At 40.3% G+C, this 21,428-nt stretch overlaps 1 protein-coding gene across 3 annotated transcripts in view; it reads left to right on the top strand.

Moving 5' to 3' along the window:
- Positions 1 to 21,428, top strand: part of LRMDA (leucine rich melanocyte differentiation associated) — a 1,137,585-nt gene that overhangs the window by 788,995 nt on the left and 327,162 nt on the right. The window lies entirely within an intron of this gene.

Genomic DNA, 21,428 nt, shown 5'->3' on the forward strand with positions numbered 1-21,428 from the left:
CTACAACAAGCAGGGGGTGGAGGTGGGGAAGAGGCAGTCCTCGAGCTAAATAATGATTGCATTCGAATTAAAAGTATGAATGGAATGCAAAGTAGCAAAGAATCACAAATACATAATTCAGCAGTTTACCCACCCTGTTCACCCTTCTTTTTTTCCTGCCTGGCAGTGTTTCTGAAGGGTGGGTCCAAGTCTGACTCATCCTCTGAGTGTACTGTACATAGTAAGTGCTCAGTAAACATCTGTTGAATTAATTTTTCATCAAGGATGCTGAAATTGTATCCATAGATATAAAAAGATGTGAGCAGATGTTTGGGATATATATATTGAAATGGCGGTGGCCAATATTATTGCTGACAGTTATTTGTGGGTTAGTGGGAACAGTGGTGGTGCAGGGGGTAGGGGCGAGAGGAAGAAAGAGAGGAACAGAAAATGACCAGGATTGCAGAGATTAATCACCCTTCTATGAAGTCACTTGATTTCTTTGGACTCAGTTTCTCCGCATCTCTAACAAATGAGGAGGAGGAGATTAGACCTTAATGGTTATCAAACTTTGTTCTCCTGGATTCCTCAAAGGTACATCAGGGACTCCACTGTGTATGTGTGTTGGAGGGACATCTGGAGGATAAGGTTCTGCTTTAATTTATTTATTGGATGTCTAAGAGTTTTATCCTAAAAGTTGCTTAAAAATGGTTTGGAAACTTCTGCATGTGATAGCCTTTTTAACCTCTAACTCACCCACTCACAGACAGTCTCCTGTGCTCTGGTTGGAGGGTTTCCATTGGTCCAACACTTCACCTGTCTTGTCCTTTGTCCTGGCTATGTGGGTCCCCCTTACTCATCTGCTTTTCTAGCCCCCATGTGATTTTACTTTTCACCTTCCATGTCTTTGCTCATCTTGGGCTGAAATGTCCTTCCTCTCTGTCTGCACCTATCAACATCCTACAGTTCACTAAGCCTGGTACCCAGTTGCCTCTGGAAAGACTTCCTGGACTGCACTTGTCATTGGTGCTCTCTCCTCTTTCCAGATTCCTTTGATTCACAGTGCCTGACTCACATTCCTCCTTTTTTTCATATGTGCCAGTCTTGTCTTATTGACTAGATAATCAATTTCTCAAATGAGAAACATTCAGCCTTCTCTTGAGTCTTTCTTCCACTCTGCCTTAGACTGGACACATAGGTGACTACTCAAGAAGTCTTACTACACATCCAATAGCATTTGACAGGGAGTTAGCCACATAAAATCCAATGAGCCTGTAGCCAGAGAGAATTCAGTTGCTGAAACTACAACAATGAATGACTGTACTTTAGATTTTTTACTTTATAGTTTGCTGAGCTGAAACCAAAATATCACTTGGGTGACTTGCACAAGATAGGTTTTTAGGTTTTGCTAGGCTGACATGTACAGAATCATCAGTTGTTGGGAGTGTCTTTTTAATATCAACAGAGAAAACCTTGAAGATTCATAAATCTGAAATAGAAATGCAGTGTTTGCTTCAAAGAGCAATTCCTTAGTTTGTTTTTGGTGAGAACTGGCTCTGTGACTGTACCTTTTGCCCAAGTATCCTTAGCTAAGCTAAATGTCTTCAGAGTCTCACAAATAGTTCTCATATTCTGTGGTTATCACTACTGAGATTCTCCCTGGTGCACAGAATTGACATTGGAGCTCTCCATGTAGTTTTTGGTGGCCGGCTCAAGTTGCTGTCTCATCACTCCTTAACTCTACATCCTACAAGTCACCAGTGTGGGGGCAAAGGTTCAAAAAGGAGCCAATTCACTAGCTTCTTGGTTCAGCAGCAAGACTCTCAGCATCACAGAATCTTATAGATTATCAAAAGGAAACATAGCCCAAGTCCATTAACCTACAAATGTTGACTATTATTTAAAACCAAACTTTATTACAATGGAGAATACAGAATTAACATAGGATACAGATTTTGCACTACAGATTTTTCTTTTTGTGTGGTGTGAAAATTAAAACACACACACACACACACAAAAAAAACTATAGAGAAATATAAAAAATGACCAAGTGCTAACTATGGTTCCCAGGTACTATGAGAATTTGGAAAGAAGAAAAATCATTATGGAAAAGTAGAAACAGCTAAGTTGTTGGGTCCATTTTTCACACTCAAAAGATTTTTTTTCTAATTATTGCTTCTACTCCTGGGCCTCCCTTTTTTTTGGAAGGAAGTGTCTGCCAAGGTACATCTGCTGAACAATAATTCATTCACACCCCAATAAAAGTATGAATATTACCAATCAGCCCTCTTGCAAACAAGAAAGAGATAACCGGATGTCCACACTGAACTAATGATAATTTCAGCCAAAAGGCAAAGAAGCTTCATGTTTTTATCAGCCTTTGTATCTTATTGCAAGTGGATGCATTATTTGTTGTCATTTGTTGGTTTCAGATATTGAAATTAGCTTTGAGAAAATCTGTGTACTACATTGTGGGGACCACTAAGAATCTTCCACATGGATTGGGAATCCTGTGCCAAGGAGTTTGCTCATAATCATGGAAGAAGATCAAGATCAGTGTAGGTGGAAGTGACTTGGATCTTGCAATAACTAGGGCTTGGTCAAGCAATGTGGGGGTGGGGGGATGTGCCAAGGAATCAGGCAATGTCCATAAATTCAGACCCTTTTGTGCACCATTGCTGACTGTTCCAAGGCCACACATCTGACTTCCCATTCCTCCTAATTTTGTGAGCTCTTACTCCATGAGTGGGAGAAGATGGATCACCATTTTGTGAACTGTGCTGTTTTGCATCTCACCCCAAAAACGCATCCCAAATTGAGCATATGTGATCTTCAATAACATTCAAGAATTTCCCATCACTTGAAGTCTTTAGTTACAGCCACACCTTTTAAAAACAAAATAGATGATTTTGAGGATGTCATTGGCTAATTTGCAGACCTGCTTTGCATTGGCATCTAGACCAGTGTTCATTACTGGAGGCACATCTCTCTGTCAGGGGTGATTCAGACTGTATATGAGATTGGGGGGTGTACCTTGACCACATCAAGTTGTGAATGGAAGATGCTGCCTTGGTAATTTTACCCAAGACCCTGGTTGTATCCATTTAATAAAATTAGAACATGTATCATTTGAGAAGGGAAAGTAATTATCTCTGTTAGTTGTAATCTCCTCAAATTCAAATGCATGACATAGAGATTTCTCCTCAATGGCACAGTTATAGACTTGGTGGTTAATTAAACATCTTTTCTAATCAAATTAGCTTTCATTTCCTAAGTGGAGGTTTTTAACCTGGAAGTGGCTTTGAAACATTGTTTCTTTCAGCCATCACCTATGAAAGGAAAGATAATGTCCCTTCAAAGGACTCCTCTAACAGTGAATAATTATTCTTTGTTTGACTGCAAATGCACATTCTTGAAATAATATATTCGTAAAGTTTCATAAATTATTTCAAGACATATTAAAGAGCATTGGAAATAGTTCTACTCCCTCCAGGAGGTTGCCAAGAATAAGTTTTGTCCTTTAAAATTTGAAACAAATTATTTTTCACTGGGGGGACATCATTGGAGCTTCCCCTAGCTCCAGCTGACAGGAACAATTTGAGGTAACCTGTTAATGGTAATGCTTTTAAAATTTAGAGATACTCTTAAGTGGAGAAATTTTTAAAAATTAAAACTATAGCTAGGGGGAATTGCCTTTGGAGGTCATGCAAAGTTAGGGACACTGTACATCTACCTGGATCAGGGCCTGGATTCCAGCTGCCTGGGTTGCATGTTACATCATGGCCCATGGAGGTGAGGGAGACAGGAATGTCTCTGGTTGAATTTCACCTAAATGCTCCCAGGCATAATTCTCCTGAGACTTGCAGCTTGGCTATAAAATACAGCATAATATAGCACAAAAGCTACTGTAATTGGGGTTGGGAAAACGGAGTTCCAGTCCCAGAAGTCACATAACGTTGTAGAAAATCCACTATTTTCTCATCTGCACAATGAAAGAATTGGCTTAAATAATCTCCCATATCCCTTCTAACTCCAACATTTTGTGCTTTTACTGTAGGATGTCACTTGAACCAAATATTTATGGAGCATTTGTTTTATGCAAGCCATTCACTCCTTATAACTTCTACCAACCAAGGACCACTGTGGTCCCCTTGCAACATCATTTCTTAATAACTCATTTTGTATCTTACCTGGTAAGTGATAACTACATTTCTGAAGACTTATTGACTAGATAGTTATGGCATGGAACAAGCCTTATATCCTCATCTGAACTGAAATCTCGGAGGAAAACAAGAAAACAAGAAAGCAAAGGAAACCAACACTTGCTTGGGCACTCACAATGTGGCAGGAGCTGTACTTGGTGATTTTGGGGCTTTTGTTTTCTGCTATTGGAGTTGAATGAAGTGCTGGGAACAGCAGAGCTCTCCATAAATTCTTCCTGGATTAAGTGTAACCACCTGCCACATAACTAATGGGGCCCAAGTTTAGAAAGAAAATCAGTTTCTTTGCAGCTGTTCTTACAACCTGCCTGTTGTTCTTCAGAAACCAAATTCCGAAATATCTCACAGGCAGTTAAAATGCTAAATGAGGAGCACTGGGTTGAGAATGGTGTAGTAAGGTGATGGTTGGGGGATGTCAGCAGGACTCAAAGACCTGGGCCTCAGCTGTTTCTCTCATCAGTTTGCTATTTTACACATTGACTTGAGCATGGATGAGAGTGTTCAGGAGCAAATACCTTTTAGGTAGCAGACTGAGCATGTGCAGGTTTGACTCTTCTTGTGCTCCTAGGACATAGCAAGTTTCATTTTGAGGGATGGGAGGAGGTGTACGTTGCTGTATCTGAGATGGCAAATGCAAGGCACGTGTGCAGCTATCCCCATATCTGGTAGACATTGCTAATCTATGATGGCTCTCTTTCTGAGCTCCAATAGCCTCAGAATCCTTTCAACAGTGCTTTCTGGGCAGCCATTATCAAATGGCAGGTGTTGGCACAGGAGATGAAGTCTGTTTGTCAAGATTTGGGCTAAGTAGTAGATTCTTTCTTGAAAAAAAAAAAAGTGTGCATCTGTCACATTTGTGGGTAATCCAAAGCCCTTTTTTAGTTTAAGTGCAGGACAGGACTTGACTTTATAGAAGGACACAGTGGGGATCATTTTTCTTCTACATCTGAAGTTATCCATGTCCCAATTCTACTTAACCACGTTGTTCTTGAAAAAAGAGAAATTGGGAGGAACTTCTTGTGAATTGATCTGTAGTTGCCTGATTTATAAAATGGGTGTGAGAATAGATTGATAAAATGTGGTGGATACCATGGACTATCTACAGTGACTAGAATCAGCAAAGCAGAGGTTTATATCACAGCACAATGAATCTCAGAAATAGGGGACTGGATGAAATAAGAAAGAGGATGACACAATAACAATATGACTTGCATAAATTTAAAATGTACAAACAGCAAAAAGATTTCCTTAAAAAGACATAAAGAGGGTTGACTATAAAAGATTGCTAATTCTGGTCCATTTAAATGAAGAAACTTGCTCATCAAAAATCAGCTTTAAGAACAGAAAAGGCAGGGGCCAAATGTGGTGGCTCATGCCTTTTATCCCAACAGTTTGGGAGGCCAACACAGGAAGATTGCTTAAGGCCAGGAGTTGGAGACCAGTCTGGGCAACATAGCAAGACCCCATCTGTACAAAAAATAAAAATAGCTGGGCATGGTGGCATGTGCCTGTTCCAGCTACTTGGGAGGCTGAAACAGGAGGATCACCTGAGCTCAGTAGTTTCAGGTTACAGTGAGGTAGGATCATGCCACTGTACTCCAGGCTGGGCAACAGAGTGAGACCTTGTCTCTAAGAAAAACAAAAAACAAAAAACTGAAAAGGCACATTGTAAAGTAGATTTTTTCATTATATGCAAATGATAATGGATCAGTATTAAGAGCATGTAAAGAACTCCTATAAACCAGTAAGAAAACTACAGATAACTCAATAGAGAAGTAGGCACAAGATGGAGACATTTTGCAGAGACGGAAATATTTATAGCCGATTAATTTGTGAAGAGATATTCCCAACATTATTAGTGACTAGGGAATTAAAAAGGAAATGTAAGATATTTTTCATAGACAAGACTGGCAAAATTTTTTTCAAAATCAAATGTTGGAGAGTATGTAGATCTACAGGAACCCTGCTATGTTGCTGATGAGAGTACAAATTGGCACAATACTTTGCAAAATTTCTCTTTTAAATTTGAACATTAATGTAGCTCATGACACCAGCAATTCCACTGTACAACAGGAGGCATGTAAATGTTCGATAGGATACATGTAAAGAAAGTCTTTAGAATACTCTTTTTCATACCTAAAAACCAAAGGTCTACCAATGAGTGAATGAATGAATTGCTGTATGTATTTTCAGTGGACTATTATACACCAGTTAAAACAAGTGAAGTGGCATATGACAATATTGTATATCTTGTAATAGGTAGAAAGTGAAAAACAAATATATTTGGTAAAAATTAAGATAATAGACATATCCATACCAGATGCATTTAAACAATTGCTTGTGAGGGGGCAAATGAGAATGGAAATGAGGAGAAAAGGAAAAATTTTAAAATACAAATGTATTATTATATACATACATTTTATATATGTGAATGTGTATGTATATATACAAATATGTATGTATGTATATGGTATAATATTTTTCTGTCTTCCTCATGGTTAAGTTGCATGGCTCAACTGCAATATAGTGACATGATTGAAGAGATTTCATGGCTTCATTCCCCCAAACTGTATTCCATACACATAGCAGCTATACCTTCAGCTTCAACATTAACAATCCTTTGAAGCCAAGACATTGTATCTCTAGGAGCAACCTCCTGATTTGCTATTAAACTAGACCATAACCAATTCTTCTTGTGTGGCATGAGTTGTTTGGTGACAATAGAACCTGGCTGGGGGGGAATGGTTATGAGAGTGATGAGTTCTAATGTGAGGCAAATCCAGAGTTCCTTGTAGATACAGAATATTAGTGCTAGGGGGACACAGCACAACTTGGGAACTTCTGGGGACCAGGAGGGTACTCACACTGTGAATGGGGAAGAAGAAGAGAATGTTATTTTCTATTACGTTCACACTGCTTTACCATGAGTCAAGGGGAAACGCGTTGGGAAAGGGATATGGGTAAGGTTGGAGAATATGGAGAAGTAGTTTTACTTTTTGAACAGTTTCTCCCTCATGTGCTGTGTGAGATTCATATCCTCAATAGGAGCCTCATCTGTTTTTTACTTCCCATATTAAATACAAACAGTGCATTACCCTCTTCTCTTACTTTTGACACCTGTTCCTTTAGGATATGTGGTGTCTAGAGTTCTTAGGGAGTCCTTTGGCTCTCCCAATATTGCTGTTTCCTGTACAAGAATTTCAAGCTTCTACCAGAATCCATAAGAAGCCCCATCCAGGTGTAATGGATAGAAGGAAGATCTGAAAACATGGATCTGCTGCCATCTTTGTGACCTTCCCTTCTCCTTGCTTACCCTGTAGTTTTTCATCCTGATGCGATCCAATCCAGGGACATTCAGTGGCAATGGCTTCTAGAGTGGAAGGCCTGGCGGGTGCATGAAACGTGTGTATTTGGAGTGGAGTTGGCTATTGTAATACTTAGTGAATGGAATTTCATTAGGTCCTTATCTGTGTGCACTGAGGAAAAGAGGTCCTTTTACACAGTGCTTGTAATGGAGTGGAAAATTGCATTTCCCTCTTGCCTGAACAGTGCCATTAGTGGGGAGGCAGACTGTCTGCTGAGCGCAGGAAGCCACCTCGGGCAGTGCAGGGCTGACAGCCCAAATGATGGCAGTGCCGAGAGACCCGGAAGATATTAAAATAAAAACAGGTTGTGGTGTTCTTTTTGTCCTGTAGCAGTTCTTCCCTGCAATGCAGGGAGTGATTGGATTTGAAGCACTGAGAAAAACATGTTAAGTAAGAAATTGTTTAAATAAAGTTGTTTGAGGTTGAAACTCTCCCCCAGGCATGGAGGGAAATGTAGTTAGCTGCGTGCAACTTACAGATATCCAAGAGGCACCATGGTTTTTTTGAGTCAGGCAAGTATGCAGTACACTTAAAAAATGAAATGGACAATGAGATCTCTTCTTTGGTCATCCAGGTGGGTTCCAGCCCCACCTGGGAGGTGTGTAGGCCCTCTGATGGCCTGTTGGTGGATCAAATCACCATTTTTACTTTCCTTGGTTCTCAGAATTGCAGGTGAGAATAGCTGTGAGTCTCACTGCAAAAAACAGCAAGGGATTACTCAGGTCTGGGGAAATTCTTGTTTCTAACCTGATAGAGAGGGTTCCTTTCTTGAGGGTTGGTGTTAGACACACTCCCATGGGGAGCAGCCAGTGTGATGGCAGAGGAGGTGCACAGCCTGTCCTTGCCGAGGAAACAGAATCTATGCAGCTCCTGGGCCCAAATACATCCAAATACAAAGTGGTGCAGACTAGGAATGTTGGGAGGAACTATGAGTGCAAGAGCCTTTCATGATTGCCCAAAGGCACTGGGAGAATGCAATTAAAGATTTTGTCACCACCAGGCCTGCCCTAAAAGAACTCCTGAAGGAAGCACTAAACATGGAAAGGAACAACCGGTACCAGCCGCTGCAAAATCATGCCAAATTGTAAAGACCATCGAGGCTAGGAAGAAACTGCATCAACTAACGAGCAAAATAACCAGCTAACATCATAATGACAGGATCAAATTCACACATAACAATATTAACTTTAAATGTAAATGGACTAAATGCTCCAATTAAAAGACACAGACTGGCAAATTGGATAAAAAGTCGAGACCCATCAGTGTGCTGTATTCAGGAAACCCATCTCACGTGCAGAGACACACATAGGCTCAAAATAAAAGGATGGAGGAAGATCTACCAAGCAAATGGAAAACAAAAAAAGGCAGGGGTTGCAATCCTAGTCTCTGATAAAACAGATTTTAAACCAACAAAGATCAAAAGAGACAAAGAAGGCCATTACATAATGGTAAAGGGATCAATTCAACAGGAAGAGCTAACTATCCTAAATATATATGCACCCAATACAGGAGCACCCAGATTCATATAGCAAGTCCTGAGTGACCTACAAAGAGACTTAGACTCCCACACGATAATAATGGGAGACTTTAACACACCACTGTCAACATTAGGCAGATCAACAAGACAGAAAGTCAACAAGGATACCCAGGAATTGAACTCAGCTCTGCACCAAGTGGACCTAATAGACATCTACAGAACTCTCCACCCCAAATCAACAGAATATACATTTTTTTCAGCACCACACCACACCTGTTCCAAAATTGACCACATAGTTGGAAGTAAAGCTCTCCTCAGCAAATGTAAAAGATCAGAAATTATAGCAAACTGTCTCTCAGATCACAGTGCAATCAAACTAGAACTCAGGATTAAGAAACTCACTCAAAACTGCTCAACTACATGGAAACTGAACAACCTGCTCCTGAATAACTACTGGGTACATAATGAAATGAAGGCAGAAATAAAGATGTTCTTTGAAACCAATGAGAACAAAGACACAACATACCAGAATCTCTGGGACACATTCAAAGCAGTGTGTAGAGGGAAATTTATAGCACTAAATGACCACAAGAGAAAGCAGGAAGGATCCAAAATTGACACCCTAACATCGCAATTAAAAGAACTAGAAAAGCAAGGGCAAACACATTCAAAAGCTAGCAGAAGGCAAGAAATAAGTAAAATCAGAGCAGAGCTGAAGGAAATAGAGACACAAAAAACCCTTCAAAAAATTAATGAATCCAGGAGCTGGTTTTTTTGAAAGGATCAACAAAATTGATAGACCACTAGCAAGACTAATAAAAAAGAAAAGAGAGAAGAATCAAATAGATGCAATAAAAAATGATAAAGGGGTTATCACCACCGATCCCACAGAAATACAAACTACCATCAGAGAATACCACAAACACCTCTACGCAAATAAACTACAAAAATCTAGAAGAAATGGATAAATTACTTGACACATACACCCTCCCAAGACTAAACCAGAAAGAAGTTGAATCTCTGAATAGACCAATAACAGGCTCTGAAATTGTGGCAATAATCAATAACTTACCACCCAAAAAGAGTCCAGGACCAGATGGATTCATAGCCAAATTCTACCAGAGGTACGAGGAGAAACTGGTACCATTCCTTCTGAAACTATTCCGATCAATAGAAAAAGAGGGAATCCTCCCTAACTCGTTTTATGAGGCCAGCATCATCCTGATACCAAAGCCGAGCAGAGACACAACCAAAAAAGAGAATTTTAGCCCAATATCCTTGACGAACATTGATGCAAAAATCCTCAATAAAATACTGGCAAACCGAATCCAGCAGCACATCAAAAAGCTTATCCACCATGATCAAGTGGACTTCATCCCTGGGATGCAAGGCTGGTTCAATATATGCAAATCAATAAATGTAATCCAGCATATAAAAAGAACCAAAGACAAAAACCACATGATTATCTCAATAGATGCAGAAAAGGCCTTTGACAAAATTCAACAACTCTTCGTGCTAAAAACTCTCAATAAATTAAGTATTGATGGGACGTATCTCAAAATAATAAGAGCTATCTATGACAAACCCACAGCCAATATCATACTGAATGGGCAAAAACTGGAAGCATTCCCTTTGAAAACTGGCACAAGACAGGGATGCCCTCTCTCACCACTCCTATTCAACATAGTGTTGGAAGTTCTGGCCAGGGCAATCAGGCAGGAGAAGGAAATAAAGGGTATTCAATTAGGAAAAGAGGAAGTCAAATTGTCCCTGATTGCAGATGACATGATTGTATATCTAGAAAACCCCATTGTCTCAGCCCAAAATCTACTTAAGCTGATAAGCAACTTCAGCAAAGTCTCAGGATACAAAATCAATGTACAAAAATCACAAGCATTCTTATACACCAATAACAGAGAGCTAAATCATGAGTGAACTCCCATTCACAATTGCTTCAAAGAGAATAAAATACCTAGGAATCCAACTTACAAGGGATGTGAAAGACCTCTTCAAGGAGAACTACAAACCACTGCTCAATGAAATAAAAGAGGATACAAACAAATGGAAGAACATTCCATGCTTATGGGTAGGAAGAATCAATATCATGAAAATGGCCATACTGCTCAAGGTAATTTATAGATTCAATGCCATCCCCATCAAGCTACCAATAACTTTCTTCACGGAATTGGAAAAAACTACTTTAAAGTTCATATGGAACCAAAAAAGAGCCCACATCACCAAGTCAATCCTAAGCCAAAAGAACAAAGCTGGAGGCATCACACTACCTGACTTCAAACTATACTACAAGCCTACAGTAACCAAAACAGCATGGTACAGGTACCAAAACAGAGATATAGACCAATGGAACAGAACAGAGCCCTCAGAAATAATGCCGCATATCTACAACTATCTGATCTTTGACAAACCTGAGAAAAAGAAACAATGGAGAAAGGATTCCCTATTTAATAAATGGTGCTGGGAAAACTGGTTAGCCATATGTAGAAAGCTGAAACTGGATCCCTTCCTTACACCTTATACAAAAATTAATTCAAGATGGATTAAAGACTTAAACGTTAGACTTAAAACCATAAAAACCCTAGAAGAAAACCTAGGCATTACCATTCAGGACATAGACATGGGCAAGGACTTCATGTCTAAAACACCAAAAGCAGTGGCAACAAAAGCCAAAATTGACAAATGGGATCTAATTAAACTCAAGAGCTTCTGCACAGCAAAAGAAACTACCATCAGAGTGAACAGGCAACCTACAAAATGGGAGAAAATTTTTGCAACCTACTCATCTGACAAAGGGCTAATATCCAGAGTCTACAATGAACTCCAACAGATTTACAAGAAAAAAACAAACAACCCCATCAAAAAGTGGGTGAAGGACATGCACAGACACTTCTCAAAAGAAGACATTTATGCTGCCACAAAACACATGAAAAAATGCTCACCATCACTGGCCATCAGAGAAATGCAAATCAAAGCCACAGTGAGATATCATCTCACACCAGTTAGAATGGCAATCATTAAAAGTCAGGAAACAACAGGTGCTGGAGAGGATGTGGAGAAATAGGAACACTTTTACACTGTTGGTGGGACTGTAAACTAGTTCAACCCTTGTGGAAGTCAGTGTGGCAATTCCTCGGATCTAGAACTAGAAATACCATTTGACCCAGCCATCCCATTACTGGCTATATACCCAAAGGACTATAAATCATGCTGCTGTAAAGACACATGCACATGTATGTTTATTGCAGCACTATTCACAATAGCAAAGACTTGGAACCAACCCAAATGTCCAACAATGATAGACTGGATTAAGAAAATGTGGCACATATACACCATGGAATACTATGCAGCCATAAAAAACGATGAGTTCATGTCCTTTGTAGGGACATAGATGAAATTGGAAATCATCATTCTCAGTAAACTATCGCAAGAACAAAAAAACCAAACACTGCATATTCTCACTCATAGGTGGGAATTGAACAATGAGAACACATGGACACAGGAAGGGGAACATCACACTCTGGGGACTGTTGAGGGGTGGGGGGAGGGGGGAGGGATAGCTTTAGGAGATATACCTAATGCTAAATGACGAGTTAATGGGTGCAGCACACCGGCATGGCACATGTATACATACGTAACTAACCTGCACATTGTGCACATGTACCCTAAAACTTAAAGTATAATAATAATAATAATAATAATAAAAGAGTCTCCTTAAATACTGAATAGAGAAACCATTAGGAAATATCATATTCAAGCTACAGAAGAATTACCTGGTCCAGCCATTTCTTGTAGAGATGAGGAATTTCTTTCTCTGGAGGTGCAAGTATCAAAGCAGACTCCCTTGAGGCTCCTACCTCTCTCTAATGGATGTGTCTATAATGTTATAGACTGAATCATGTGTTCCCCCAAAATTCATATGCTGAAATCTTAAACTGCAATGTGATGGTAATAGGAAGAGGGGTCCTCAGGAAGCGATTAAGTCATGAGGGTGGAGCCCTCATAAATGGGATTAATGCCCTTACCTGTGGGCTCCCAGAGAGCTTTCCTGCTCTCTTTTGGCCCTGTGAGGATGCAATGAGAAGTAGGCAGTGTGCAGCTCCAGAGAGGGCTCCCACCAGAACCAACCATGCTGACACCTGATTTGTGACTTTAGCCTCCAGAACTGTGAGAAAATTCCTATTGTTTCAGCCACCCAGTCTGTGGTCCCTTGTTATATCAGCTCATTTGACTGTGACAGCATCTCTTCGTGGTCTTTTCTCTGTTTTCTTGTCCACTCTTTCCTCCAGCTACTCTTCTTTCACTTCCTCTTTGGGAGAATTGTCTTTCTTCTTGGTCTATCCCTTGGCCTCAGCCTTCTGTTCTTGCCTGCCGGATATGGAAGGTTGACTGGGATCAGCTACCTGCCAACCATTCTGTTCTCTAGTTTCCCCAGGTATTCCTTATGTCTACATAAGTTAGGGCTGGGAAGTTGTGGCTGTGCCTCAGTAGGGCCCCTCAGCATCACAGTGGTTGCTAAGCCCTGTCCTAGGACATTATAATTTTCTAAAAATTTATATGACTCTCAAATTCTATATGAACACATATATCATTATGTAAAAATTATTAATATATTTAAATTGGTAATGAGGGAACCAGTGATGTGGTAAAGCTGGTTCTAAGAGCACTTGAGGAACTGGGTATGTATAAGCACTGAAAAAAAAAAAAATGGGGGCCAGGCATGATGGCTCAGCCTATGATCCCAGCACTTTTGGAGACCAAAGCAGGCAGATTGCTTGAGCCCAGGAGTTCGAGACCAGCCTGGAGGAAATGGAGAAATCCCATCTCTACAAAAAATACAAAAGTTAGCCAGGCATGGTAGCATGCACCTGTGGTCCCACCTACTCAGGAGGCTATAGTAGGAGGATCACTTGAGCCTGGGAAGTTGAGGCTGCAGTGAGCCAAGGTCACGCCACTGCATTCCAGCCTGGGCAACAGAGCCAGACCCTGTCTCAAAAAAGAAAAAAAAAATGTTAGGCAAGGATTGCTAGGTTAGATTCAAAGCTGGTCAGTATTCTACAGAGCAATAAAATAATAATATCTAGGACTCTTTTTTTTTTTTTTTTTTTTACTGGACAAAAATCTACAATTTAACATGTAACTTCATTGTATCTAGGTTGTGATCAAGTAATGAGCAGTGAAGTCAAATATAGGTATGATCTAGGAGGAATTAACTAACCCTTGGGAAGACCTGTTCATAAAGATACAGTATGCCATTGAAGGGATATTGTGTCCTTCCTTGTCCCCCTACCCCTTTACATCCAAGTTTTGGATGCTTTTTCTTAACAATATAAACCCAGCATTTGAGTCTATATTTCTTTGTAAATGTACCAGATATGGTATATCTGGTTCTGTTATGACTCCATCTTGAAGTAAAGTCCCAGCTAGTATGTCAGGTATCCACTAATTAATTAAACGTTTAACACATTTATTGAGTTGTCTCTGTGTGCTCTGGTTTGGAAATATTTGACGCCTCCAAATCTCATGCTGAAATTTGATCCCCAGGCCAGGCACAGTGGATGGCTCACACCTGTAATCCCAGCACTTTGGGAGGCTGAGCTGGGTGGATCACCTGAGGTCAGGAGTTCGAGAGCAGCCTGGCCAACATGGTGAAACCCCAACTCAACTAAAAATATAAAAACTAGCTGGGCGTGGTGGTGGGCGCCTATAATCCCAGCTACTCAGGAGGCAGAGGCAGGAGAATTGCTTGAACCCAGAAGACGGAGGTTTCAGTGAGCTGACGATGACACAATGCCACCGCACTCCAGCCTCAGTGACAGAGTGAGACTCCGTCTCAAAAAAAAAAAAAGATATTTGATCCCCAGTGTTGGAGGTGGGGCCTAATGGGACCACTTTTTGGGTGATGGGGATGGATGCTTCATAAATGGATTGGTAATGAATGAGTTATTGCTCTATTATAAGTTCCTGTAACAGCTGGTTGTTAAAAAGAGCCTGGAACTTCCTCACTTCTCTCTCTTGTCTTCTCTCTCCATGTGAACTGTACATACACTGGCTCCTGTATTAGTCCATGTTCACACTGCTGTAAAGAAATATCTGAGACTGGGTAATTTATTTTATTTATTTATTTATTATATATATATTTATTTATTATATTTTAAGTTCTAGCATACATGTGCACAACATGCAGGTTTGCTACATATGTATACATGTGCCATGTTGGTGTGCTGCACCCATTAACTGGTCATTTACATTAGGTATATCTCCTAATGCTATCCCTCCCCCCTCCCCCCACCCCACAACAGCCCCCGGTGTGTGATATTCCCCTTCCTGTGTCCAAATGTTCCTATTGTTCAATTCCCGCCTACGAATGAGAACATGCGGTGTTTGGTTTTTTGTCCTTGGGATACTTTGCTGAGAATGATGGTTTCCAGCTTCATCCATGTCCCTACAAAGGACATGAGCTCATCATTTTTTATGGCTGCATAGTATTCCATGGTGTATATGTGCCACAGTTTCTTAATCCAGAGACTGGATAATTTATAAAGGAAAGAGATTTAATTGACTCACAGTTCCAGAAGGCTGGGGAGACCTCAGGAAACTTACAATCATAGTGGAAGGGAAAGCAAACACATTCTTCACAAGGCAGCAGGAGAGAGAAGTGTGAGTGAAGGAGGAACTTGCCTAACACCTATAAAACCATCAGATCAGGCCGGGCGTGGTGGCTTATACCTGTAATCCCAGCACTTTGGGAGGCTGAAGCGGGTGGATCACCTGAGGTCGGGAGTTCAAGACCAGCCTGGCCAACACAGTGAAACTCCGTCTCTACTAATAATACAAAAATTAGCCGGGCATGGTGGCACATGCCTGCAATCCCAGCTACTTGGGAGGCTGAGGCAGGAGAATTGCTTGAACTCAGGAGGCAGAGGTTGCAGTGACCCGAGATCACGCCATTGCACTCCAGCCTCGGCGACAAGAGCAAAACTCCATCTGCAAAAAAGAAAAGAAAACAAAACAAAACAAAAATCAGATCTTGTGATAATTCACTATCACAAGAACAGCATGGTGGAAACCGCCCCCGTAATCCAGTCACTTCCCTCCCTCAACATGTGGGATTACAGTTTAAGATGAGATTTGGGTGGGGACACAGAGCCAAACCATATCAGGTCCCCTTCACCTTCCTCCATGAGTGGAATCAGCCTGAAGCCCTCACCAGATTCAGATGTTGTGACATGCATCTTGTACAGCATGCAGAGCTGTGAGACAAATAAATCTCTTTTCTTTATAAATTACCCAGCCTCAGGTACTCCCTTATAGCAACACAAATTCACTAAGACATTGTGTCAGATTTTAACGTATACTGATGAATAAAACAAGCAATGTTGTGAGGTTCATGATAAGAGAAATACACGGCATATACTTTAGAAAAAAATATTATGGAAAGCCTGTCAAATTGCCGCTACCTGTTATCTGAATCACATGATGGAGTGAATTCCCCATGCCTGTTTGCCTGAATTAGTTCAGATAAGCAGGTGTTGGTTATGTTCTATCAAATTCTGTGAGGTATGAATGGAAAAAAAGGAATTTAGAATGGTTTTTCATGTTGGTGTGACCTTGTTTACTGTGTTCCTCCTTGGATTCAAAGTCTACCCAATAAGTAATATCGGTAAATATATCAGTAAAGTATATTGAAGCACTAGCTGTGGAATTTTTTTTTGTTTATTTATTTTAAGATTTTTGATAATCATCCTAAATCTATTCTTAGGCAAGAGTCTTAAAGTAGAAAGTTTCTCTGTTTTTTCTTCCTTCCTAAACTCCTTCAATGTGATTGACAACTGGCTCCATGAACGTGGGGCATTGTACCTACCAACTGTAATTTTTCCATCAGTGGAAATCTTGCAAGTCTTTGACAGACAGAGTAGAATGCAGTGGTTGTGGATAGTAGTGAATTTCCCAAGGCCCTGATAGTTTTAGGGTGATTTTTGTTTCTCAAGATTCTTTTAGCCAAATTATAAAGCCATTCTTGTAATCAACTGAATTTCCCCTTTGATATTATCCCCAAGGAAGAGTAACTACATTAGCGTTAAGACCAGAGAATCACAGGGCATATCCTATAGTCTTTCATAGTATGTCCTATTACTGGCTCTCTGAGAAAGGAAGACAGGTTGGTTTTAATATCGCATCAGTGTGTACAGTATTTTTTATTAAATACTGGCCAAGTATAAGTCACTTTTAGGCCATAAGAGGGATATAGAGGTATAAGAAGAGAAACTCACAGAGTAGTTGAGGAGATGAGATACCCACAGAACACGTAGATACTTATATAAGAAAATGTGTGCAGAATTCTGACTCAGCATTCCAGGCTACAGTGCTCACAGAGTTCAACCAGTGGGGACTGTGGAGGGCATGGAAGGTTCTTAATGGAAATTGTTAGTGTTTTTTTTTTTTTAGACAGAGTCTCACTCTGTTGCTAGGCTGGAATGCAGTGGTGTGATCTTTGCTCACTGCAACCTCCGCCTCCCGGGTTCAAGTGATTCTCCTGCCTCAGCCTCCCGAGTAGCTGGGACTATAGGCACACGCCACCACGCCCAGCTAATTTTTATATTTTTAGTAGAGACGGGGTTTCACCATGTTGGCCAGGATGGTCTCAATCTCTTGACCTTGTGATCTGCCCACCTCAGCCTCCCAAAGTGCTAGGCATGAGCTACCATGCCCGGCAGGAAATTGTTGGTCATTTAATCTATTTTAACCACCCAAGGGGTTCCTTGGTGCCCTCTACATAAACAAAGACCATGGCATTGTAATAGACAAAGAGTTTAATAGACACCAGGCCAGCCATGCCATGTGGGAGATGAAGTTCATACTCAAATCATCTCGTCCAGAATTCATAGGATTGGCGTTTTTCAGACAGTTTGGGGTAAAGGGGTAAAGGTGATCAGGTAACAGACACTTGCCGCTGATTGGTTGGGGCAAAGATGAAATCATAGGGGGTTGAATCGGTCCTCCTATGCACTGAATCAATTCAGGATGGGGCCACAGGAGTGGGGTTGGCGAGTCCAGGTGGAGCCATGGGTGTCAGACGTGCAAAAAACCTGGAAAGATATCTCAAAAGGCCAACCTACAATAGCTGTGTTATTTGCAGGAGTAATTGGGGACATTGCACATCTTATAACCCCCAGAATAATGGCTGACAATCATTTATGCCTGCACCTTAGCAGGACTCAGGTTCTCCTCTGCATAGCCTGATAGGCTCCCACTAGCTTTACAAAAAGCACTTGAGTTTTGGGCAAGGCCTATTATTTAAACTGTAGCTTAAATGTTTTCCAAAGTTAGCTTGGCCTAATAACTCAGGAATAACTAAGGGAAAGGCAAGATGTGGGGTAGGTTAGCTTAGCTTACTGTTATAATTTTTCTCACTGATACAGTTTTTGCAAACGTGGTTTCCCTATGAAGGATAAATGCAATCTGGATTATAGTAGAAGCAGGAGATGTTGAAATTCTAAGGAGAATGGAGCTGGGACAATGGAATGCGAAGGTTTGGACAATAATATACCAAGTATGTCTTTGTTGGGCGAGAATGTCTGTTGAGGTTTGGTATTTGAGTCTGAGAATTGAAATGACAATAGACCAATCAACAGGAGAAATGGTACATAAATTTACTACAGGCATGGGGCATCACAAGAGACAGAGTGCCCAATAACCCCGTGAGATTCGAAGCTTATATGCCCTTCTCCATGGGAGAGAGTAGTGGGGGTCTGCAGGCACTTTTAGAGGAAAAAGTAAATGATGTTTAGGAGAGAAGAATGGGCATCAAGAACAGATGATGTCCTGGGACGAAGTCTGTCTGGGCTGAGTGTGCTGTGTACTCTAGTCTTCATTTCTGCAAGTTAATCTTCCCTGTTTGATGAGATTATAGAGAGGTGATGCAAGACAATTGCATTCCTTCTAGAGGAACTTCCCTTAGTCAGATGAGGGAACTTCAGAAAAAGCCGCCCTCTGTGCTTGGCGAAAGGTAGAGGGGTGAGAGAGGGTGGGCAGAAGGAGGTCAGACTCTGGTTCTGAGCTTCTTTAGTTCAAAATACTCAGCATATCAACACCCCCACACTTTGAGGTATCTCTTCCGAGCCCGTGTCTTTGTGGGTGGGAGGTTGGGGAGGATCCAGTCTGGGCTTGGGAGTTGGTGGCATCCTCTTTTATAGCTGCTCCAGGAGCACCCAACCTGGGTGTGTTTACTAAAGTTGTACGCATGCTCCTTTGAGCCATTTTTCACTTCACCATTTTGCCCCTTAGTTCACTTTCTTAAGCCCATTCACCCAACTCCTGAGATCTTTTCAGGAAGCTGCTGATAACCAGTTTCAGGTATTTCTATCTATTGGTAGGCTGCCTTTCCCTGGAGCTCCCTGGGACCAATTATTATTTTAGCGAGGCAGTGTAATAACTGCCTGACCATCACCTGATGGTTGCCTGACATTCCTGGTGGGGTAGGGGTGGGTCTCTCCTGCCCTGCTGATGTCTGACTACCTACCTACTGTAACACCCTAACTAAAAGTTGAGTTAACTCTGAAATCAAGCAACACCAAGCAGAAAGCAGAGAGGGAAACTTGTCCCTTTCAAAACAGATTAAATGTTTCTTATTAATTCAGTTGCTTCCACACATATTCAAGTTTGTATCCAGAATTAAGCGAGTCAGTAGTTTTAAATCAAATTACAAATACAGCATCCTTCATATCTGAAATAATTGTGTATCTGTATGTAAATGCTGGGAGAATATACTTTTTTGGGTATTATTCTGACTGTAGTTTCAAAAAAAAGTAGATAGAAATCTGGAAAAATGAGTAAACACTATTAATTAGATGAGATATTTATCCTTGGCTTAAATTAGAAAACTTACTAAGAGAAACTATGAAAATATCAATTAAAACAACTAGCATGATTTTATTTTTCACTGTTGAGGGCAAAAAAAAAAAAAAAAAAAACCCCAAAAATCCCATGCATGAATAAAATAAATATATATTTGGGGATGACACCATCTTGGCATTTCCAGGCATTCTTTTCTAAACATATTCTTTATCTTAGCTGTCTTGCAATACTTTTAATATAATTAAAAGCACATAATGAGTGCCAGACTTGTCAATTTCAACAACAAAGTGCTGAAATTTGCAGTGAAACTGAGAGATCCATCTCCCATACATTGTAATGAATAGGTTCATAAAAGGAAAATAGTTTAATTACATTTTAGTTCATGGATTGTTAATAGGCTGGAGTATCTAAATTGAATAATGTGATTCTGGTAATAATTATGTGTAAATGAACTTGTTTAAATGATATTTTACAGCTTCTTTATAAAATTACAGCTAGAGGCAATCCAGTGATAGACAGACAAAGGCCATGCAAAAATTATCATAAACTATTAGCTTGTTTGCAAAGGGTTTTATGTTAATCTTTTAGTACTTAAAGCAATCTGCAATTAACATATCATGGGGAGCTGCCTCCGAGCAAAGGCATGCAAATTGAAGTGCTTAGATAAAAAGCCATTCATATTGGGGGGGAAAGAGAAAGAAAGAAAAAAGAAAAAGAAAAAAAAAATCAAAGAAAGGGTGGCAAAGTACTCAGAGGGTGCTGGTTTTTATATTTGAGATTAAGGAGGTGTAATGATTGTGTTATCTAACTATGGCTGTAATTAAAGCTTTTCTCCAGCAGACATGACAATAGATACTGCATTGATTTCAGTGTTTTAATTGTGAAAGTCATTTTATTTCAGGGCAGAAGATATGAATAGCCTGAATCAAAGGGCTAGAAGATTGCTTTGTTGATAGTACTTGTTCAACAGCTGCCTGGCTGCTTAATACACAAGTGTGGAGAATGCAGAGAGACCCAAGGAGGTGCTGGGTATTGTGATTCTCCTGCTGGTTTCCTTTCCTTTTATGAAAAAGGCAAGGATCTTGGTGCTGACTGTAAACAAACAGCCTTTTCATACCTCATCGATGTTTTTCCTCCCCAACTTTGCAGAACAAAAGAAGTCATAAAGGGCCTTGAACTAACTTTACTACTGCTCCTTTTAAGCTACAGAAGTTTATGCAAAGTAATAAAAACCATCTTTGCTAGTGGAGATATCACCCCTCTAATGATGAAAAAAAGTCTCTAAGTGACTGTGGTAGTTATTATCACAAATAGCCTTGTGACAGAAACAGTTTGTAGGAGAGAGGTTGGATTATTTACATTAAGGGCATATCCACAAAATCTCACACGCAGTTAGTTTGAGATTAGTGCTTTCTTATCAGTTTCTATATACAAACCACAGGAGGGAAATTAAGTGAGGGGAAAACATATACAATCCCAGAGCAAAGAGAATTCTAAAGAGAATTTTAGGGAGAT

The sequence above is a fragment of the Pan paniscus genome, chromosome 8 (genome assembly GCF_029289425.2).
Source record: "Pan paniscus chromosome 8, NHGRI_mPanPan1-v2.0_pri, whole genome shotgun sequence".
NCBI lineage: Eukaryota > Metazoa > Chordata > Mammalia > Primates > Hominidae > Pan > Pan paniscus.